General features: G+C 41.4%; 1 pseudogene; it reads right to left on the reverse strand.

Annotated features, from left to right (window-relative positions):
* Positions 1 to 1,100: 1,100 nt before the first annotated feature.
* Positions 1,101 to 18,977, reverse strand: LOC114322873 (serine/threonine-protein kinase AGC1-7 pseudogene; annotated as a pseudogene).
* Between the last annotated feature and the right edge of the window lie 5,754 nt (positions 18,978 to 24,731).

The following is a 24,731-nucleotide window of genomic DNA, read 5'->3' on the forward strand; positions in this document are numbered from 1 at the left end:
AATGAAAATTAATTAGTATATTTTTTTTCACACGTGTCAAACTTATTGATAGATTTTAAAAATAATTAAAAAAATTCTAAAATATGTTGCTTTCAAAATTATTTTTCAAGAACACTTTTTAAAACAATTTAGCAAAGAATATAAAGTAAAACTCCCCCACTGTCTTTGTTGCTCTCCCTCCGCATATAAACTTTTCTTCAAAAATGCTTTGATCTTTTCTTCAAATGTTGTTAGAGAGAGAGAGAGAGAGAGAGAGAGAGAGAGAGAGAGAGAGAGAGAGAGAGAGAGAGAGAGAGAGAGAGAGAGAGAGCATCACAAAATTTAAAGTGAAGCCAAGCCACTTTGGTTCCTTTTAAATTGTATTTTATTTTTACAAAATTTAAAGTGTCATATCAACCAGCAGCATAAATTTTTGGACAGCAATCATAGAAGACCATGTTAGAACTCATAAATTTTATCATCAACCTAAAGATGGATAGAAACGTTAAAGACAACAACATAGCATTGCCGAGCCAAAAAAAAAAAAAAAAAAGGGAACCAACATAGCAAACACTACAGCTAGCCATTACGATCGAACCGAAGAAATATTTACTCCGAGTGATGATAGAATTCAGCCATTCCATTCCATTCCACAAAAATAATTATGGGTGTTGTATGCTCTTGGAAGCGTGAAAAGTAAAACTCAACTAGAACATTGTAACAAATGGTGCGCATGTGTTTCATAAAATCATATAACAAAATATACTAAAAAAAGAAGAGAAAAAATCCTCCCTGCAAACACAATATATCCTCTTTGCAGCTAGCAGCCAAACTGACAATTTATTGCCTTCACAAATTCTTTCTTCAAAGTATTCTCAGCAATCATATTGAATTGTCATTTTGCTTTTCGTCTAACACACTGAGACAATGTGCATTACCATTCAAGTAGTCCAAATTGCTTGCTCCTCCTGGAGGTCCCAAGTTCGAATCCCACTCCCCACAGGTTACTGTGCGGGCCACTGGAGGTTTGCCCGGTCGTTAACTTCAAGGCCCTCAGGATTAGTCCCATGCTTCGGCTGTGGGGATACCTGAGTTATCAAAAAAAAAAGTAGTCCAAATTGCTAAAAGTACTCAAAATCAACATATAAAGAATCATTAGGACTATTCTTGTTTGTATGGGCTCCGATTTCTGCCATTTTCTTGTCTTGTCTGCATGGGCCGTCTCTTTACTAGCACTAGCAAAATGCCCCAAGTCCACAGGCTCAGGTATGTAGCTAGGGAGGCATGGCGCTCCTCACGAAAGCCCAGTTCACACCGTCAAAGAATGGGTGCTGTTTTATTTCTGTTGCACCCCTTTTGTATGCAATCCGTTTATGCGGTTCCTTCACCAAGAGTCCCCGTATCAGATCACGTGCCATAAAACTCACTTGTGGAGTTTCAGGGAACCTTAGTGGCTGCCCTACAACATTAAAAAGTGTGGCACGATTGCCAGAACCTTTCAAGGGGGTGGGTTTGTCCCATGCAATAACTCATATAAGAAAATGCCAAATCTCCACCAGTCCACTACACTACCATGACCCTCTCCACGTATGATCTCTGGGGCTAGATATTCATGGGTTCCAACAAATGACATTGAGCGCACATTGGTAGGCTCTGCCATTAGTTCTAGGAGAGACCCTCCAACAAAGAGTCCAAAATCCGATTTAGATTTGCGATTCTTCTTTGTAGCAAGGATGCGGGGGAAAAAATTTGATGGTTGGATACAACCACGGACTGCATATTCATCATCCAAAATGCCACCACTCCCATTGCCTACATGGACAGATGAAGACATGACAAGAGTTGGGCTAACAGAGCAACCAAGTGATAAATCATAGTCAGAGAGCATGATATGACCCTCATCTCTTACTAGCACGTTTTCTGGCTTCAGATCTCTGTACACAATGCCCAGCATGTGCAGATACTCAAGTGCCAACAACACCTCTCAAGTGTCAAACCTGATAAAAAATTAAAATGAACAAAAAAAATATCATATCGAAGCTATTTTTTAAATAGTGTAAACATTAACATAACTCACCGGAATAAAAAATTATGGTCATACCTTATAAACAAAGTCTGAATTGAAGGATCTCGTGGGTAAATCACGTGCTTACAGAGTCTGATAAACCAACCCAGCAGTGAAGTGATATTACAGAATGAATATCACCCACACAAATCACAGTGCAAATGACTTGATTGTTGTTTTTGGAAGAGAGTCAGTATATGGGTAAAACTCAGATCATACGTTGTTTCTCTCTTAATCACCCATAACCCATATACCAGATATATAATGTGTTATTATTATCTATCCATATCAGTTAATGGAGATAATATCTGTATCCTGAGTGGTTATCCTAAATAGGTTTGAATTCAAGTTCAAAACCTATTTGGATAAGATTCAAATTCAAATTCAAATGGTCATGCCACATGGGCGCCCATTACTAACATCTCTCACTCGCACATGAGTTGGCATGACACTACCACATCTCTATCTCAAACTCCCAAAAAATGAACAATCTCATACTAGTCAATGCACCGTGCGACCGCTGAGAACACCTGCATGTGGGAGCTCTATACTAGAAACTCAATATGAGTCAGTATAGAGACATCAACCCAAAAAGAACAGAGATTGTGTCTCAGATACCCCAGACTCATCTAATTACACCGGTCCAAAAAACATCTCTAATCCCTAAAAAAAAAGCATGTTTGACCCTCTCAATTCTTGCAATATATTCACACTCAATTCGCTTTTCATACAGAGCGATGTGAATTGCCGGCAGTGAATATACAACGGTGGTGTAATACTAGATGATCTTCCCTTTGCCCTCATGCCATTTAGTTTAGGATTGACCGCTTTCTCAGTGATGTCCCTTAAGGCCGAATCATACATGACTGCAGGCAACATACCAAAGTAGCAGAACATCAACCCCTTACCTTATGACATAGTCAAAAGTCACAAAAAGGTACATAGTGAAGTCATTTAGGGAAAAATGACTTTTAGGACTCACACGGTGAAGAAGCAGGGATTCATTCTTTCACCTCGCTAACGGGTCGATAAGCACATGCAGTATGAATGCATGTTACAGTGGAGTTACTCTTCCAAAGAGTGATGTTAAACTCACACACCATACAGATCTTAGTCTAGTCGCTCTTAAGCGCACGAGTCGCTTCCTAGCGTCTAACTCGAATTCTCTATTTGCTCGCCTCTCAGGCATCAAATGAGATCTCGCATCTGGCTATCAATAACAGACATATCATGGAAAAGTGGGTACTCTCATATCCATGGTCGGTCTCTAACAAGACCTCATCTTGGCTCCAACCAAGGCGACATAGCTAGTGGATAATTTTAGCTTCTAGTCTCATCCTTACTCGCTACCTAACGCTAAGGGCGATTGCTCGTGTGAGTGAGCCAATCTTGCCTGCTAACATCAATTTAATTATTTTGTGTATGCTAATTCACAAACCATTACTAAAAGTAGTAAACATAAATGTGTAATAGAAACAACTATGAATACTAATGGCATAAATGTCCCCAAAAAAATGAGTTCAACTGAATACACATAAAAATATCACCACCTACGTAGTCCTAAAGCCCTAACATGAGTAAGATAAACATCTCTAGCAATGGGCTTAGTCAAAAGGTTTGCAACCATGCGACTCGTAGGGATGTGCTCCAGGATCACTTCTTTCTGCGCCAAAATGTCTCTGATAAAGTTGAACCTCACATTAATGTGTTTGGTTCTGCCGTGGTATTTAGGATCCTTAGCGTAAGCGAGTGCAGCCATGCTGTCACAATGGATAGTCACAGGGTCTGTAGTGTGTGTGACAACATCTAAATGCTGAAGGAATCTCCTCAACCACACGGCTTCCTGAACGGTAGATGAACAAGCCACAAACTCAGCCTCCATAGTCGATAAGGCGATACAGGATTGCTTCTTACTGCTCCAAGAAATAGCACCATCGCTAAGCATGAAAGCATATCCTGAAGTAGACTTACGCTCATCTAGGTCTCCTCCACAGTCAGCATCACAATAGCCAACTAGATGTAGATCTGAACTCTGGTAGCAAAGTGTGTAATCTGCAGTCCCTCTAAGATATCGTAATATCCTCTTAACTACTTTCCAATGAGCTGGTCCTGGGTTGGATTGGTAACGACTCACCAATCCGACTGCATAACAAATGTCAGGACGTGTACACATCATAGCATACATCAAGCTTCCAATAGTATTTGCATTGGGAACACGGGCCATCTTTTCATTTTCTTCTTGAGTCTTAGGACCCATATCAAGGCTTAGGCTCTCGCCTTTTGCAACAGGAGTGTCAATGGGTTTGCAGCTCTGCATCTGGAACCGCTCTAGAATAGTCTTAATGTAAGTCTCTTGAGACAAACCTAGAAGTCTCCTAGAGCGATCCCTAAGGATCTTAACACCGAGCACATAGCTTGCCTCACCTATGTCCTTCATCTCAAATGTAGAGAACAACCACATTTTAGTGGCGACAATTATCTCCTGGTCATTTCCAGCCAATAATATGTCATCTACATATAATGATAATATCAGAAAAATGTCCTTGGACCGCTTAACATACACACAGTGATCTTCATCAATCATCGTAAACCCATTAGAAACAATGGCTCGATGAAATCTCAGATTCCATTGTCTAGATGATTGCTTTAAGCCATAAATAGATCGTTGAAGCTTGCAAACTTTGCGCTCCTGACCTACTGCCACAAAGCCTTCTGGTTGATCCATGTAGATCTCTTCATCTAATTCTCCATTGAGAAATGCAGTTTTAACGTCCATCTGATATAGCTCTAAGTCCAACTGAGCTACTATGGCCAGGATTAGGCGAATAGAGGCAAACCTTACAACTGGTGAAAAAGTTTCCTCATAATCCACACCCTCTCGTTGGGTACCTTTTGCCACTAGGCGAGCCTTATACCTTTCTATGGAACCATCCGCCTTGCGCTTGATTTTGAGAACCCATTTGTTCCCAATAGTCTTGCGCCCTAGCGGCAAATCAACCAAGTCCCAGACATGATTTTTCTTCATAGACTCTATTTCTTCATCCATTGCAGTACTCCATTCTTTACTAGCAGGGGATGAGAGAGCCTCTTTGAGATTCTTAGGCTCCATCTCATCACTCGGAGCAATCATGAATGCTTCCCCTTCAATCTCAAAACGACGACGGGGTATAGCTCCACGTTTGCTTCTACGTGGTTGAGAATCCTGAGAATCCTCATCCATTGGATCTAATCCATGGGTAGGTAGATCGCTCCCACTATCCCTAGGAGCTTGAGGAATTATTTCCTCATTCTCTACTAGGCTACTAGGTGCGCCTTCAAGTAGATCCTCCATCTCATAGAGTTCTACTTCTCTAGTTACCTCACCTCTGCTAGGGAAATCCTCCTCTAGGAAATCTACATCTCGTGACTCAATTTCAGTCACACTTCCATCCGGATGCTCCCCAACAAACACATAGCCCTTAGAATGCTCACTATAGCGAATGAAGATACGCTTCTTTCCTCTAGGGCCCAACTTCCTAAACTTATGAGAAGCGTTGTGTATGTAAGCTGCCGAACCCTAAGGCCGCAAATTGCCCAAATCAAGCTTTGGCCAGTCCACATCTCATATGGGGTAGAAGGAACTGATTTGGAGGGCACACAGTTAAGGACGTAAGCAGCAATCAACAAAGCATCTCCCCAATAAGAAATTGGAAGATTAGCTTGCGCCATCATTGATCTAACCATGTCAAGCAATGTGCGATTCCTTCTCTCCGCTACACCATTTTGTTGCGGAGTCCTAGGAATTATCAATTGCCTGATAACTCCTTTTTCCTCACAGAGCACTTTAAATTGCTCAGATAGATACTCACGTCCTCGGTCAGCCCTTAGAGCCTTAATGCTCTTGTCTAATTGATTCTCAACCTCATTAACATACCGTCTAAAGCAATCCAATGCTTTTGACTTGTGAGAAATCAAATAGACATGACCAAAACGCGTGCAATCATCTATAAATGTGATGAAATAAGGAGCTCCATGCCTTGCCCTCACATTCATTGGTCCACATATATCAGAATGAATAAGTTGCAATGGAATAGATGCCCTTATGGCTTTCCCAAATGGTTTCTTTGTTGCCTTTCCAGCAAGACAGTGCTCACAAGTAGGCAAAGTGACTCTAGCGAGTGGGCCTAAAAGACCTTCTCTAGCCAATCTAGTCATCCTGTCTTGCCCTATGTGGCCTAATCTAGCATGCCATCTCATAGAATCATTATCACAAAAAGATGCAATATTAGAAATAGAGTCATTGGCATTTTTATTAAGACTAGAATCATCCACATCCAAAACTAAAAAACCATCTGAAAGATAACCAAAACCATAAAAAATTGTTCCCAAATAAATGCTAACACCATTATTCTCAAAACAAAAACTAAAACCAAGGCTCATCATGCTAATAACTGAAACTAAGTTTCGCCGAATATCCGGAGCATACAGAACATCATGAAGATACAAGGTGTGCCCTCGTCGCATTTCCAGCTTGAATGTGCCAATGCCAAGCACCTTTACACTGGACTCATTCCCCATGTAAACTTTTCTGCTCCTAGCTGGTACTCGGCAATACTCAACGAACCCTACTCTGTCCCTCGCGATGTGGTCTGTTGCTCCGGAGTCTACAACCCAAAAATGAGGAGAATGAGCAATTAATGCTTGACTAGACACAAAGCATTGAATGCGAGAAATTAAGTAAGGGAGTACTTTCTTCTGCTCAAGGCAATCCCGAGCGAAGTGTCCTTCTTTGTTACAGTTAAAGCATGTCAATTTAGCCTTTGCCTTCTTACCACCTCTCTTGCCCCTACGCTTGAAATTTCTAGCGCCATTGGGCTTAAGCGCAGCTGCTGCTTGCTTCTTAGGGGCACTTTTTGCTTTTCCACGTTTGAACTAAGAAGTCCTACGTGAGCTTGACTCAACCACCATAGCAGAACCATCAGACTTAGCCGCCTCAAGGCGCTCAGCCTCTAGCTCCAAATGACGCGATATGTCTTTGAATGTTTTCACACTCTCATTATGCATCATGTTCTGCTTCATCTGCTCCTAAGAATTTGGCAGAGAGCGTATCACAGCCTATACTTGCTGCTCTTGAGTCGAATTGTGCCCAGTAGCCACGAGCTCACGTATCATGGCTGACATGACTCTCAAATGCTGCTTCATCGAGTGATGCGCCCTTTTCTGATATGAGTCAAACTTCATAGTCAGCCCACGTAGCTTTGCCAAAGAGGTAATACCAAACTTTTGCTTGAGAGCTTCCCACATCTCAAATGCAATCGGGCAATGCTCAAACGCACTAATCAAGTCGTTGTGCATGCTGCTCAACATAATAAAGCGCGCACACCGATCTTTGTTACACCAAGTCTGAAAGGCTTCAAGATCACGACGATGTTGAGCTGTATTGCCCTGCTCTGGCTCAACCATCACTTGTTCAAGTGTGGTCAACACTTCTTGCTCATTGAGGAGGTATTGGATCTTACGGCGCCATATATCATAATTGTCGTCATCCAATTTCTCTCCCTTAGTTAAGTCTGCCACCACTGTCTTAGCAGCCATTTCTACATATAGAGTAAATAAATGCACAGGGGATATTAATGATAGCAACACAAAACAAAATATTTTGCAGCAAAAAAGAATCTAAATTAAATAATGATAATTTTACACATGTCTCAAGATCGAAAATTTGCTATGCTCGTAATCATCTCTTGCGCCTTTAGTGATAATTATCAAAATTTAATTTAATTCCATGCGCAAAAAAAAAAAAAAAATCAAACAATCTCCCACTACTTATGGCATATACAAAGCATAATAAATTCCATACAATAGCATCTCAATGTAAATTTACAAATAACTCATGCTATATGTATTTAATAATGGAATTTAAATAAATAAATAATCATGCTTCTTTAATTGCAACATAGTACAAACCCAAAAAAAATATGCTGTATTCAATATTCAGATTATGCCATAATTAAAGTGTACAACATTTTGAAATTTTCTGAAATTTTTTGAAATTTTCTGGAATTTTAAATAACTAATAAACACACATAAAATTAAAAATAAAAAATTCAGAAACTGATAAACAGAAACAATATTCAGATTATGCCATAATTAAAATGTACATCATTCTGAAATATTCTGGAATATTTCTGAAATATTCTGGAATTTTAAATAACTAATAAATACACATAAAATTAGAAATAAAAAATCCAGAAACTGATAAAATGAGACAATATTACCAGTAAATAGTAAAACCTTTCAGAAGTCTACAATAAAAATTTCAACCCCAAAAAATTATTTATGCAATACCAGAAGCATTTTAAAGCATAAAACATGAATTATTAACACAGAAAAAATATTTTATATTTTCGTAAAATTTTCAAAATTTTACAGAATGTAGAAAAATTAATTCTAAGTCTAACAGTATAAGCCACGCATAAAACAAATATGTAATGAATTAATTATGACCTTTTAACGCGATTCAGAATTAAAAACAAAACAAACAGCGCCTAACACATCAGCAGCCAAGCCAGCCGAGCCGGCGGAGGAAAACGGCGCGGCTCAGCGAGCCCGGCTCAGCACGCGGCTCGGAGCCCGACTCAGGGCACGGCGTGCGTGGACAGCGCCGCGGACTCGCACGCGAGGGCACGTGCAGGCGCGTCGACAGAGCATCTGGCGTGTGGGAGCGCGTGGCTGCGCGTGGGAGTGCGTGGGAGCGGCTCACGGCGTCAGGTGGCGCGTGCAGACCACGCGCCGCCTTCCAGGGTGTTTTCTGGTCCGATTTTTGTACTACGGGACTCCTTTTTTCAAAATAAAACCATTTATGGTATGAAGAAAGACATTAATGAACATAAAAAAAATATATTTATGCTCCTAATCTGATAAAAGTAGATTTTTTTTCTCCTCTACAAATATTCATGTATATAATGTATACATATACATATAAAAAATATATACATGATTAAAGGAAACACGAAAATATCTATCAACTTGCTCTGATACCAATGTAAACATTAACATAACGCAGCGGAATAAAAAATTATGGTCATACCTTATAAACAGAGTCTGAATTGAAGGATCTCGTGGGTAAATCACGTACTTCCAGAGTCTGATAAACCAACCCAGCAGTGAAGTGATATTACAGAATGAATATCACCCACACAAATCACAGTGGAAATGACTTAATCGTTGTTTTTGGGAGAAAGTCAGTATATGGGTAAAACTCAGATCATACGTTGTTTCTCTCTTAATCACACATAACCCATATACCAGATATATAATGTGTTATTAGTATCTATCCATATCAGTTAATGGAGATAATATCTGTATCCTGAGTGGTTGAATTCAATTTCAAAACCTATTTGGATAAGATTCAAATTCAAATTCAAATTCAAATGGTCATGCCACATGGGCGCCCATTACTAACAAATAGTAATGTCATGAGAAACATATCCGGATGACAGGCATAAACCTCAAAGATCATACATAAGGGGAAGAGTTTCAATGACACAAATACATGAAGTTTCAATTACATGAACCATTCTCTACTAAACGTAATAATAGCTTTCCAATATAAACACTTGGTATTTGAAATTTCTCTCAATCAATCCATGAATCACCTGCACTTGACAAAGACCAATCCATGCTGCATGACACCAAGGAAAGAAAAAATGGAAATATCCAGGGCAACATTCTTGGTATGTTCTGTATCTAAACAACTTGAAGCAAATGCCAATGCATACAACTTAGGAATAACAACTTTCAGGTTCTCTTGCATCCAACCCCAACTCAAATACTGAGAATAGTAAAGACCATCAGTATATACTTCATCATCTTCAATAGAATATAGGGTTTTTTTAGTAATATAAGTAGGGGAAATTACAAATATAACCTTGAGTTATCAAACAAATACAGAATTCCCCTCGTGTTTGAGAAATTACAGATCCCCCAAATAGGCAGTCATTTCCCCGCAATCGCCACACCCAGTCCTCGCACTTTGTAATGCAATTGATCAAATCCCCCACCGCCATCCTAACACTGTCATAGCCCTCCGCCACTACTTGTTAGGATTTTGACAACCCCTAGCCAGGATCAATGAGACACAAAATAGCAAACAACAAAGATAATATGTATCGAAACAATCACACATACACGCCAGAATACAAGGGTTTACATGGTTCACGTACGTCAGAGGTCGTTGCAGTTTCACTATGATCTGACAACAATTACAACTCTCTCACACAATACAAGAGGTGCCTCTCATCTATGTAAGTATAAAAATCAAAGCAACATGGAAACAACAATAAAATTACCAAAATGCTAGGGGACGCCTCGAAACCTGCATTGGATCAAGGGCCCAGTGACCAAAACTTACCAAGGTCCACAATACCCAAACCTCCCTCTGTCTCCCTATTTTTGCGATCTAAACTACAATGGAACTGATGACGATCAACGATGGGTATGGCAGGGAATATGATAATCTCTTTCATGAATTATTAGAACAAAGAACATTGCTTTAAGTATAAAGCAATGAACAACAACCCATATTCCGAGTTGGTCGATTAGGTTAGCAAATAGAGAAACGAAGTCATCAATGGTATCATTGGTGGTGATGAAAGGTAGTGAATGGGTGATGATTTGGTGGGCTGCTTGGGTTCATAGATAGATATAAGGGTATGGAAAGGTGGCACTATTGAAATGGAGGGGAGGGAGGAGGGAGCAATGTTGGCACCAATGATTTATTTTTCTTTGAATTTATTTGGATTTTTGTTTTGTATAGATGGTTGTATCATTGTATTGTTATGCTATAATCAAGATGGTGAAAATGAAGAGAATTAGATCGATAATATATTGCTGAAACTAGAAGAGGGTAGTTAGCAAATTGCAATGGGCTTGGATTTAGATTGACCATGGTGTTGTCAATGGAGATGGTGGCCATAGAGGTTGGGCAATAAACCGGTTAAGGGAGGTTTAATTGCAACAGGTGGTGGCGATGAGCCTGTGGAGTTCTGACATAGGGAAGCATATGAAATGAATGAAAACACAAGGAAAAACCAGAAGAATTTCAAATTCATAAACATTCTCTGAATTTTATCTCAATCAATGACCCCATAACCTCAATGGCTTACAACTATATAAATAAAGGAACACCTTCTACTTGAAGGCTGCATGGTTGGCATTGGCAATACCTTGCACCCATGTCCAACCAAGGCCACGGCATGATGGTGGCATGCCAAGACAACAAGGTGAAAAGATGACAAAATGTTGGGGCAGCAGCACACAACCCTTGGCCAAAGTACGGGTAGCATTTGCACAGATGCAAGGCATTCGTATAACCTGAATGTGGGCTGCAACATACTGAAGGGTTGAAGACAATCAGTGGGCAAGACTTGGTCTGGTGGCCAAGACAACCAAATTCGTGGCTGGCTTGATGAGACAGAAAACATGGCAGTTATCAGCAGTTATGCATGTCTATTGGCAACAATTACTTTTGTTAGGGCAAAGACAAGGCAAGCCTGGAAATTAGGAACCACGGCTGGAAGACAGAAGCAATTATTAGCAGTTAGCTCCAGATTTGTTCTTAAGTCCCTAGGCAGTTGGGGGTGTAAACTGCCATGCCACTTGGCATGCTCCGTATTGTTGGTTGTATTGTTGTAACTTATTGTAAGCCTATATAAGGCATGGCCATGGAACTCAAAATGGTATCAAGTAATTGTAAGAGTTTCCATAGGTATTCATTTGTATTGTTGGTGTAATAATAAATGTTGGGAATTTCCTGTAATTTTGTGTTGCCTTCTCTCTTACTTGTTCTAACTCATTGTGTGAGTGTGTATTGATAATTGGCTGAGACTAAGTGCTGTAACTTAGTGCCATTACAGGCTGAAAATTTTAATTCAAAAATTGACCCTGTAACAATTAGTATCAAAGCCAGGTTATGCCCTAATGGTGTCTAGCATAGATGCCTTGAAGGAAAGAGTGACACGGTAGGAGAATCTCGTGGGTGAACCTACTGATGAGAATCGCTCACTAACAGATCGATTGGATGCTATGGCTTCTGGGTTTCTTGCCCTTGAGACCTCGATAGCAGATCGGTTCAAGGATGTGATGACTGATATACTTGCCATTTCGGATGCTTGGAAGGACAAATTGCAGGAGGTTACTGACGAACTCACCCTTGTTAAGAAGGCAGTCTGTGGGCATACGAATTATGGTGGGACTCCTTCGAAAATCAAAGTTCCTGATCCTAAGGCTTTCGGTGGTAATCGGAGTGCCAAGGAACTTGAGAATTTTTTGTGGGACATGGAGCAGTACTTTAAGGCTGCTCATGTGTAAGAAGGGGAGAAAGTTACCATCACAAGCATGTACCTTACTGGTGATGCTAAACTTTGGTGGCGTACACGTGTTGGGGATGATGCTCGACCAGAGATCTTAACATGGGAGACTTTTAAGAAGGAAATGAAAGAACAATTTCTTCCTTGCAACACATCTTGGGTTGCAAGAGATGCCTTGAAACGGTTGAAGAATTCTGGATCAGTGAGGGAATATGTGAAAGAATTCAGTTCGTTGATGCTTGACATCAAGAACATGTCGGAGGAAGATAAACTTTTCAACTTTATGTTTAGGTTACAGAATTGGGCCCAGTTGGAACTTCGGAAACTCGATGTCAAAGATTTGCCTTCTGCCATGGCTGCGGCAGATGGGTTGCTTGACTACAAGTTAAGCAAGGAACCCATGTGTGAAACCAGCAAATCTAAGAAAAAAGGGAAAGAGAAGACTAGAGAGAAGAAGTGTGGTTTCAATAAGGGTAAAGATGGTTCCAAGTACAAGCAGAAAGGGGACTCTTCTCAGAACAATGGTGGGAAATCTAACAAAGGATGTTTCATCTGTGATGGACCCCATAGAGCGAAGGATTGTCCCAAGCGTGAGAAACTTAACGCTATGGTTGCTAAAGATGATAAGGCGAGATCTGACTCAAATGGCCCTACTCGAGTCAACTCCTTGCAATTGCTGAATGTAATTCATGCTGAGAGGACCCCCTTATCCAGTTTGATGTACATATAGGTGGTGATGGATGGTATTGAAGTGTTTGCAATGGTGGACACTAGTGCCATCCAGAACTTTGTGTCTGAAAGGGTAGTGCAGTCCTAAAATTGAAAATTGTCCAGAATCCAAGCAGAATTAAGACTGTGAATTCTACAGCCCAACCGGTGCATGGGATGACTCAAGATGTGAAGGTAACAGTGGGTGAATGGACTGGACAACTTAACTTCATGGCAGTCCCATTAGATGACTTTGATGATATTCTTGGGAACGATTTATTTGTGGCTGCAAAAATGGCATTGTGGGTTGTTGATTTCAGATGAGAATCAACCTTGTTTTGTGTCGGGCTCTACTCGACCAGACAAGAAAAATGGGGCAAAGAAGAAGGATAAGATGTTGTCGGCCGTGCAAGTGCTTAATGGGCTAAGGAAGGGCGAGGAAACATTCCTTGCAGTATTAATTGAAATGAAGCCTGACCTTACTATGGAAGTGTCGGATGCAGTGGTTGATGTCTTTGCGGAGTTCATTGATGTAATGCCTCCAAAGTTGTCTAAATCTCTCCCTCCTCGGCGTGCCACTGATCACAAAAATCGAATTGATGCCTAGTGTACAGACTCCTGCCAAGGCACCCTACCGAATGTCGCCGTTGGAACTTGCTAAACTAAGGAAGCAATTGTCGGAGTTATTGGAAGCCGGTTTAGTCTAACCCTCCAAAGCCCCATATGGTGCCCCAGTGTTGTTCCAAAAGAAACAAGATGGATCGTTGCGGATGTGCGTGGATTATCGGGCCCTAAATAAGGTGACTATCAAAAATAAGTACCCTGTCCCTTTGGTGGCTGATCTGTTTAACCGTCTTAACAAGGCCACTTTCTTCACAAAGTTGGACCTTCGCTAGGGGTATTGGCAAGTTTGGGTTGTAGAAGGAGACGAGGCAAAGACCACTTGTGTAACTAGATATGGTTCTTTTGAATTTTTAGTTATGCCTTTTGGCCTTACTAATGCTCATGCGACATTTTGTAATTTAATGCATGATGTCTTTAATGATTATGTTGATTGGTTTGTAGTTGTTTACTTAGATGACATTGTAATTTATAGTGAAACATTACAAGACCATTTGACCCATCTCAGAAAGGTATTCTTCCGACTGCGGGAAAATAAACTCTATGTAAAGAGGGAGAAGTGCGAGTTTGCTCAAAAAGAAATTAAGTTTCGTGGCATATTATTTGCCAAGGCTATGTCAAAATGGATGGAAAGAGGTGCAGGCTATTATGGAATGGTCTCTACCCACCAATGTTGTGGAGTTGCGATCCTTTTTGGTTTTGGCAAATTACTACAGGATGTTTATCGAGGGATATTCAAAGAAGGCTGCTCCCCTCACTGATTTGCTGAAGAAAGATCACAAATGGCATTGGTTCGTTAATTGTCAAGAGCTCTTTGACAAATTGAAAGGTGTGGTGGCAAGTGAACTAGTCTTGCGACTGCCTAATTTTCAGTTGCCTTTCGAAGTACACACGAATGCCTCAGACAAAGCGCTTGGAGGGGTATTGGTGCAAGAGGGACACCTTGTGGCCTTTGAAATCAAATGGAATGTTGCTGAGAAGAATTATTCGGCCCATGAGAAAGAGATGACGGCGGTGGTGCATTGCCTTCTCACCTAGGGGGTTTATCTATTGGGGACTAGATTTTTGGTTCTTATTGATAATGTGGCCAATACATTCTTCAAAACTCAGAAAAAGTTGTCTCCAAGGCAGGCCCGTTGGCAGGAATTCCTTGAAGAATATGATTTTGAGTGGTGACACAAGCCTGGACGACAAAATCTAGTCGCTGATGCCTTAAGCCGGAAGGAGATAGTTGAATATGTGGCTGCTATTTCTAACATTGAATCACGATTGCTGGAAAGGATCAAGGATAGTGCCGCAATTGACTCAGAGTATCAACGGTTGGTGCAGCAAGTGAATGATGGTATTGTTCGTAGGTATTGGCTTGAAGATGGTCATTTCCATGGCAAAGGAGATAGGCTATATGTCCTTAGTGTTGGGGGACTGAGAATGGAACTTCTTAGAGAAACGCATGATCCGCAGTGGGCTGGTCATCCGGGATAACAAAGCATTATGGCACTCTTGTCTCATTCATATGTTTGGCCGAAAATGGAAGAGAACATGGAGGCCTATGTCAAAACTTGCATGGTGTGCCAATTGGACAAGACCAAAAGAAGGAAGGTGGCTGGGTTGTTGCAACCATTGCCAGTCCCTGAGAAGCCTTGGGTTTTAGTGTCCATGGACGGGTTTCCTAAAATTAATGGGATGCGTTCCATTATGGTAATTGTTGATCGTTTTTCTAAGTATGCTATCTTTATCCCTACTCCTCATGCTTGTCTTGCTGACATTATTGTTGATATATTTTATAAGTATGTTGTAAAATACTTTGGCTTGCCTGAGGACATAATTAGCGACAAGGATAACTGGTTTATGGGAAGGTTTTGGACTGTGCTCTTTAATTTGTTAGGTTCAGAATTAAGGTTCTCCACAACAAATCACCCTCAGACGGATGGCCAGACCGAGAGGATGAATGGGTTGCTTGAGGAGTATCTCCGACATTATGTGACCTCAAGTCAAAAGAATTGGGTCGAATTGTTGGATAGTGCACAATTTTGTTACAATTTGCATAGATCATCTGCAACCGGGATGAGTCCGTTCGAATTGGCCACGGGGCAGCAACCCCTAACTCCTCACGAAGTGGCTAAAACAGGCTTTGGTGGTAGATGTCCAGCAGCATACTACTTTGCAAGGGTTAAACAAGAGTTGCTGGAGGAAACACAAGATAGTTTGGCTAAAGCAAGCAAAAGAATGAAGAAGTATGCTAACAAAGGGAGGAGACCCTTAGAGTTCAAAGTGGGAGACAAAGTGCTACTAAAGCTTACTCCTCAAATTTGGAAGAAGATAAGCAGTAAGACCGTGCACCATGGCTTAATTCCGAAATACTATGGCCCCTTTGAAATCTTAAAACGTGTGGGGAATGTTGCATACAGGCTAGTATTGCCTGATCGGTTAAAAATCCACCCAACTTTCCATGTTAGCTTTTTAAAACCTTTTCATGAGGATCAAACTAACTTGATAAGGAAGCAGGTTTGGAGGGCACCTCCAGTGATCAGAAAGCAGTTTGATGGGGAGGTACAACGGATTCTTGATCTCAAGATCGAGGGCCAAAGTAAAAAGAATCGAAGGACCCATTACTTAGTGAAGTGGAAGGGTTCCCCAGAATCTTATGCAAGTTGGGAAAAAGATGTAACATTATGGCAGCTCGAAAAACAAGTCGAAGAGTAATTAAAGACCCTACCAACCAGGACATTGGCTGCTTCTGGTGGGAGTGGTTTGTTAGCACCTTCTACTTGAAGGCTGCATGGTTGGCATTGGCAACATCTTGCGCCCATGTCCAACCAAGGCCACGGCATGATGGTGCTAACAAACCACTCCCACCAGAAGTATGGACAGCATTTGCACAGATGCAAGGCATTAATATGACCTAAATGTGGGCTGCAACATACTGGAGGGTTGAAGACAATCTGTGGGCAAGATTTGGTCTGGTGGGCAAGACTTGGTCTGGTGGCCAAGACAACCAAATTCGTGGCTGGCTTAATGAGGCAGACAACATGACGGTTATCAGCAGTTATGCATGTCTGTTGACAGCAGTTACTTTTGTTGTGGCAAAGACAAGGCAAGCCTGGAAATCAGGAACTAAGGCTAGAATAAGGAGTAGTTATTAGCAGTTAGCTCCAGATTTGTTCCTAAGTACCTAGGCAGTTGGGGATGTAAACTGCCATGCCACTTAGCATGCTTTCCTTGTATTGTTGTAACTGATTGTAAGCATAATAAGGCATGGCCATGGAACTCGAAATGGTATCAAGTAATTGTAAGAGTTTCCATAGGTATTCCTTTGTATTGTTGGTGCAATAATAAAGGTTGAGAATTTCTTGTAATTTTGTGTTGCCTTCTCTCTTACTTGTTCTAACTCATTGTGTGACTGTGTATTGATAATTGGTTGAGACTAAGTGCTATAACTTAATGCCATTGTAAGCTGAAAATTTTAATTAGAAAATTGACCCTGTAACACTTGCTAATGTGAAATATGTCATGTTCATGTTCTTGTTATTTAGTTTAGTCATTAAGGGTAATTTAGTTTGTTATTTGTAATTAGGCTTTTGGGGTTGCATGAAGGGTAGTTTAGTCCTATTATCTGTAATTAAGCTTTAGGGTTTCGTTAAGGGCAGTTTAGTCCTATTATATGTAATTAGGCTTTTACGGTTTTGGTTGTTTTCCTATTTATATTGTACTTCATTTTTTGCTATTACTGTGGTTTCTCACATGTTGCATAAATATGAGAAATCACTATTTAGTCCATAAGTGCTTGTTGCATAAATTTGCTCTGCATTTATCGGCTCTTACAAATTCACACTCTGGGTTTGGCTCATTTGATCAGCTTATGGACAAACAAGATATGTGAGAAATCACACCATTTTGTTTTTTATCCAAAAAAAAAAAAAAAAAAAAAACAGAGAGTAAATTAATCATTCCTTTTCTTTTCTCATATAGGTGAAAAACCACAATTTTTTTTTCTTCTTCTTTTCTCACATAGTTTTCCAAATGAACTGTAACATACTACTTATTTAAAACAAAAATTAGACCTTTAGTCAAGTTCAAGAACTGACTATAATTTATATTTCTTGAAGACCATATTATTTACAAATAAGATCAATAGTACATGACTCTTGTTAAGTAAATAGCTGTATCAACAACGCTAATGATTAAACCATAAAGACCCTTGTAAGCATATTTATAATAATCAATAGCGACCAAGAGCAGCATGTGTAAAAAATGAAATATAAAACCCTTGACATAACTTAGAATCATAAATAGAAAAGTCAAGAGTGTTTGATAGGTTTAAAAATGCTTCCAATCTATCTCTGCTCCTTATCTTTTTATGTAGGCTAGACTTATGGCAATGCTATGCTAAAAGTACAAATGGCATATGTTACATCATTAATCAATACGCAGGTAAAATCAGACATTGCTATAATAAATAGATAAAGGGAAATTTTGAATGGCATATAATGAAGAAATGCAAATATAGACCAAATAAGGCGGATATGTACTAACCTAGCAGCTTCCTCAGTGAAATACTTGTTTGGTTGCTTTTGACGAAGAGTGTAAAGATTACCTCCACTGCAGAATTCCATGACCAAGCAATAAAACGTTTCAGTCTCAAAATATGAATATAAAGTAGGTAGAAATGGGTGGTCAAGAAGACCAAGGATCTCCCTTTCTGTTTGAGCTCGAAGAAGCTTATTTCTGCTTGCAAGAGACCCCTTGTCCATGACTTTCATGGCAAAGTAAGTATTGGTTCCTCTGAGCTCAACAAGATAGACACTTCCTATGTCTCCATATCCGAGCCGCTTCAAGAGCCTAAAGTGGCTAACACCAAGAGGGGAATCTTTGGAAGAAGCCAAGTTAATGGCATCCCATCGACCATCACCACCGGTATGAGGCTTAAGGGTTGCACTGGAGCTCTCTAAGCTGTCACTACGGGTGCCATTGCTGCTCCCTAGGCCGAAATTGGCAACTAGTTGACTACCCTTAGCATCACTTGCCTTCACATTTTCTGGTGTTGCTGCTGCTATCCCTGTTGATGTTGCTTTTACGAGTTCAGAATTTGCAAATGTCTTTGGACTTGGCAATGGCCATGGATTAGTAGTAGAATTGCTAGCCTTTGCAACTAGGTCCGCTTTGGAAATTGGATAATCTGCAATGTGCATATTTGGACTTGGCAATAGGCATGGATTATTATTTGAATTTGCATAAGTTTTGGAAATTGGATCCATCTATTTAGGTCGGGATGGAAAATTATGAGGTAAATTGACACTATTTTGTGTTATTTGTTACACTTTTTTTGTATTATTCGGTTAGTTAGAGGTTGAACTAGTAGTACTATCGGCAACCAGATACATTTCTGTAGGTTCACTTGGTCCTGATGATGACATGCAGCTCATCTGCATTAAAAGATAAAACATACAAAATTTTTGTTTCATTTTACCTTGTCAATCATCAATCATAGTAGTAACAACACTAGAAAATTATATGGAGGAAAATGTAATTACTATCACGTAAAATATGACCCATAGGTTAATCTTAGTGATTAAATGGCTTGGACTTTGAATCAACCTGGTTCTATTTTGTCACCCGACACAGTAATTGTTTTTTAAAGCAAACGAAAAAAGAAAAGAAAAAAACACTAATTCATAGCAATAGAAAGCCTTCAACATCCTCAGCTGATCTGAAAATATAACAACTCCCGATTTAAAGTTTGATAAATAAATATTTATTTATTGACGGTGTTCGTGATGGAAATCATAAAGATGGTTGTGCCAAAGTGCAGGTGTAACTGGAGACAAGTGGAGGTGAAGTGGAGCCAGATAAATGTCGAATGTAGGGTATTTTGTCTCGGCAATGAAGAAGACTGATGATTAGTGCCATTGCCACCAGTAAATGTTGCAAGAATATTCAATTAAAAGGAGGCTCAAATTAGAGAACTTGTAACTTTCAAAGTCTCTGAATGTTAGGATGCAATCACTCTTGTCCAAACAAAAAGGAAAGGAAGAAAAAAAATTCAAAATCCACATCATCAATTGCCATGAAAGAACTGGACCTAAGATGTGGAAGAATGGGACCTAAGTTGCTCGTTGGCACTTTTAAGTACACTTGAAGAAAGAGGAAGAAGCAAAATCTACCTATGACCAGTCTATCAACTGATAGGTCCCACAATTCCAAGCTTGTTTAACAAGCTTATCATTGCATTCTTCTATATAAGGAGAGACCCTTCCTCTCTAGCAGAGGTTCAGAAAAATTTGGAGAAGTTGTATCTGTCTCTCTATATATTTCTCACTCTCTCTCCATATCATATTGAATAGTGCTCTAAAGTCCATTTTTCTAGCACTTTTGCACTACAACACATAGTGACACACCGCTATCTTTGAGCTGAGGTTCTTAGGAGTGTGATTTGAGCTCTGAAAGTTGGTTTTTGGCCTCACAGCTTGCTGGTTTCGAAGTTGAGCTTCAAGGGTGAGCATATTGCATTAGGTCGGAAAATACACTTTTCTAACACTAAAACTTGGAAGTAGGCCATCGGGGGGCCAAAATCATGTAACAGTCGCAAGAAGGGCCGAGACCACCTCAAACACCTCGGGAGTGACCAACTCGAGTTGTGAAAACTTACGGAACTAGCACGGGACTCCAGGTTTGAAAACTAAGTTGGAAAGAGACACTTTTTCCGCACTTAAGCTTGGAAATAGGACATCGGGGGGCCAAAACTGTGTAACAGTCACGAGAAGGACCGGGAAATGCCCCAAACACCTCGGGAGGGTCCAAGGCAAGTTGCGGAGACTTACGGAGCTAGCACGGGACTCCCGGTTTGAGAACTAAATCAAAAAATGCACTTTTTTCACACTTAAGCTCGAAAATAAGCCGTCGGGGGCCAAAATCGTGTAACAGTCACGAGAAGGCCCGGGGAACACGTCAAACACCTCGGGAGGGACCAATGTAAGTTGTGAAAACTTACGGAACTAGCACGGGACTCCCGGTTTGAAAACTAAGTCCGAAACAACACTTTTCTCACACCTAAGCTTGAAAATAGTCCATCGGGGGGGCAAAATCATGTGACAGTCAAGAGAAGGCCCGGGGAACACCTCAAACACCTAGGAAGGGACCAACGTGAGTCGTGGAAACTCAAGGAACTCACATGGGACTCTCGGTTTGAAAACTAAGTCAAGAAATGCACTTCCTAAACACTCAAGTTTGAAAATAGGCCATCGGGGGCCAAAAAATCCTGTAACAGTCCCGAGAAGGCCTGTGGAACACCTCCAACACCTCGGGAGAAACCAATGTAAGTTGTGGAGACTTACAGAACTAGCGCAGGACTTCCGGTTTGGAAACTAGGTTTGAAAAGGCATTTTTTTCACACTTAAGCCTGAAAAAAGGCCTCGGCGGGCCGAAATCGTGTAACAATCACGAGAAGGCCTAGGGAACACCTCGAACATCTCAGGAGGGACCAATTTGAGTTGTGAAAACTTAACGAACAGGCACGAGACTCCCGGTTTGAAAAGTAGGCCGAAAAATACACTTTTTCTAACACTTAAGCTTTGAAGTAGGCCATCGGGGGGTCAAAATCATGTAACAGTCGCAAGAAGGGCCGGAAACACCTCAAACACCTCGGGAGTGACTAACGCGAGTTATGAAAACTTACGAAACTAGCACGGGACTCCCGGTTTGAAAATTAAGTTAGAAAGAGAAACTTTTTCCGCTATTAATCTTGGAAATAGGACACCGAGGGGGCCATAACCGTGTAACAGTCACGAGGAGGACCAGGAAATGCGCCAAACACCTCGGGAGGGTCCAAGGCAAGTTGCAGAGACTTACGGAGCTAGCACGGGACTCTCAGTTTGAGAACTAAATCAAAAAATGCACTTTTTCACACTTATGCTTGAAAATAAGCCGTCGGGGGCCAAAATCGTGTAACAGTCATGAGAAGGCCCGAGGAACACATCAAACACCCCGGGAGGGACCAATGTAAGTTGTGAAAACTTACGGAACTAGCACGGGACTTCCAGTTTGAAAACTAAGTCTGAAACGGCACTTTTCTCACACCTAAGTTTGAAAATAGTCAATCGGGGGGCCAAAATCGTGTGACAGTCAAGAGGAGGTCCGGAGAACACCTCAAACACCTAGAGAGGGACCAACGTAAGTCGTGGAAACTCGCGGAACTCGCATGAGACTCCCGGTTTGAAAACTAAGTCAAGAAATGCACTTCTTAAACACTGAAGTTTGAAAATAGGCCATCGGGGGCCAAAAAATCTTGTAACAGTCCGGAGAAGGCCCGTGGAACACCTCCAACACCTTGGGAGAAACCAATGTAAGTTGTGAAAACTTACGGAACTAGCGCGGGACTTTCGGTTTGGAAACTAGGTTGGAAAAGGTACTTTTTTCACACTTAAGCTTGAAAATAAGCCTCGGCGGGCCGAAATCGTGTAACAATCACGAGAAGGCCCGGGGAACACCTCAAACGTCTTAGGAGGGACAAATTTGAGTTGTGAAAACTTAACGAACAGGCACGGGACTCCAGATTTGAAAACTAGGCCGGAAAATTCACTTTTTCTAACACTTAAGCTTTGAAGTAGGCCATCGTGGGGCCAAAATAATGTAACAGTCGCAAAAGGGGCCGGGAACACCTCAAACACCTCGGGAATGACCAACGCGAGTTATGAAAATTTACGGAACTAGCACGGGACTCCCGATTTGAAAACTAAGTTAGAAAGAGACTTTTTCCGCACTTCAGCTTGGAAATAGGACACCGGGGGGACCAAAACCGTGTAACAGTTACGAGAAGGACCGAGAAATGCCCTAAACATCTCGGGAGGGTCCAAGGCAAGTTACAGAGACTTACGGAGCTAGCACGGGACTCTCGGTTTGAAAATTAAATCAAAAAATGCATTTTTTTCACACTTAAGCTCGAAAATAAGCCGTCGGGGGCCAAAATCGTGTAACAGTCACAAGAAGGCCCGGGGAACACGTCAAACATGCCGGGAGGGACCAATGTAAGTTGTGAAAACTTACGGAACTAGCACGGGACTCCCGGTTTGAAAACTAAGTCCGAAACGGCACTTTTCTCGCACCTAAGCTTGAAAATAGTCCATCGGGGGGCCAAAATTGTGTGACAGTCAAGAGAAGGTGCGAGGAATACCTCAAACACCTAGGGAGGGACCAACGTGAGTCGTGAAAACTCACGGAACTCGCATGAGACTCCCGGTTTGAAAACTAAGTCAAGAAATGCACTTCCTATACATTTAAGTCTGAAAATAGGCCATCGGGGGCCAAAAAAATCCTATAACAGTCCCAAGAAGGTCTGTGGAACACCTCCAACACATCAGGAGAAACCAATGTAAGTTGTGAAAACTTACGGAACAAGCGCAGGACTTCCGGTTTGGAAACTAGGTTGGAAAAGGCACTTTTTCCACGCTTAAGCTTGAAAATAGGCCTCGACGGGCTGAAATCGTGTAACAATCACGAGAAGGCCCGGGGAACACCTCGAACGTCTTAGGAGGGACCAATTTGAGTTGTGAAAACTTAACGAACAGGCACGGGACTCCTGATTTGAAAACTAGGCCGGAAAATTCATTTTTCTAACACTTAAGCTTTGCAGTAGGCCATCGTGGGGCCAAAATCATGTAACAGTCGCAAAATTGGCCGGGAACACCTCAAACACGTCGGGAGTGACCAACGCGAGTTGTGAAAGCTTTCGAAACTGGCACGGGACTCCCAGTTTGAAAACTAAGTTGGAAAGAGACACTTTTTCCGCACTTAAGCTTGGAAATACAACACCAGGGGGGCCAAAACCGTGTAACAGTCACGAGAAGGACCGAAAAATGCCCAAAACACCTCGGGAGGGTCCAAGGCAAGTTGCTGAGACTTACGGAGCTAGCACGGGACTCTCGGTTTGAGACCGAAATCAAAAATACACTTTTTTCACACTTAAGCTTGAAAATAAACTGTCGGGGGCCAAAATCGTGTAACAGTCACGAGAAGGCCCAAGGAACACGTCAAACACCCCGGGATGGACCAATGTAAGTTGTGAAAACTTACAGAACTAGCACGGGACTCCCGATTTGAAAACTAAGTCTGAAACGGCAATTTTCTCGCACCTAAGCATGAAAATAGTCCATCGGGGGGGCAAAATCATGTGACAGTCAAGAGAAGGCCCGGGGAACACCTCAAACACCTAGGAAGGGACCAACGTGAGTCGTGGAAACTCAAGGAACTCACATGGGACTCTCGGTTTGAAAACTAAGTCAAGAAATGCACTTCCTAAACACTCAAGTTTGAAAATAGGCCATCGGGGGCCAAAAAATCCTGTAACAGTCCCGAGAAGGCCTGTGGAACACCTCCAACACCTCGGGAGAAACCAATGTAAGTTGTGGAGACTTACAGAACTAGCGCAGGACTTCCGGTTTGGAAACTGGGTCAGAAAAGGAACTTTTCTCACACTTAAGCTTGAAAATAGGCCTCGGCGGGCCGATATCGTGTAAAAATCACGATAAGGCCCGGGGAACACCTCGAATATCTCAGGAGGGACCAATTTGAGTTGCGAGAACTTAACGAACAGGCACGGGACTCTCGATTTAAAAACTAGGCCGGAAAATACACTTTTTCTAACACTTAAGCTTGGAAGTAGGCCATCGGGTGGCCAAAATCATTTAACAGTCGCAAGAAGGGCCGGGAACACCTCAAACACCTCGGGAGTGACCAACGCGAGGTATGAAAACTTACGGAACTAGCACTAGACTCCCGGTTTGAAAACTAAGTTGGAAAGAGACACTTTTTCCGCACTTAAGCTTGGAAATAGGACACTGGGGTGGCCAAAATCGTGTAACAGTGACGAGAAGGACCGGGAAATGTCCCAAACACCTTGGGAGGGTCCAAGGCAAGTTGCGGAGACTTACGGAGCTAGCACGAGACTCACAGTTTGTGAACTAAATCAAAAATGCACTTTTTTCACACTTAAGCTCGAAAATAAGCCGTCGGGGGCC

Source organism: Camellia sinensis, chromosome 13, assembly GCF_055761805.1.
Source record: "Camellia sinensis isolate YWXY chromosome 13, ASM5576180v1, whole genome shotgun sequence".
Lineage (NCBI taxonomy): Eukaryota > Viridiplantae > Streptophyta > Magnoliopsida > Ericales > Theaceae > Camellia > Camellia sinensis.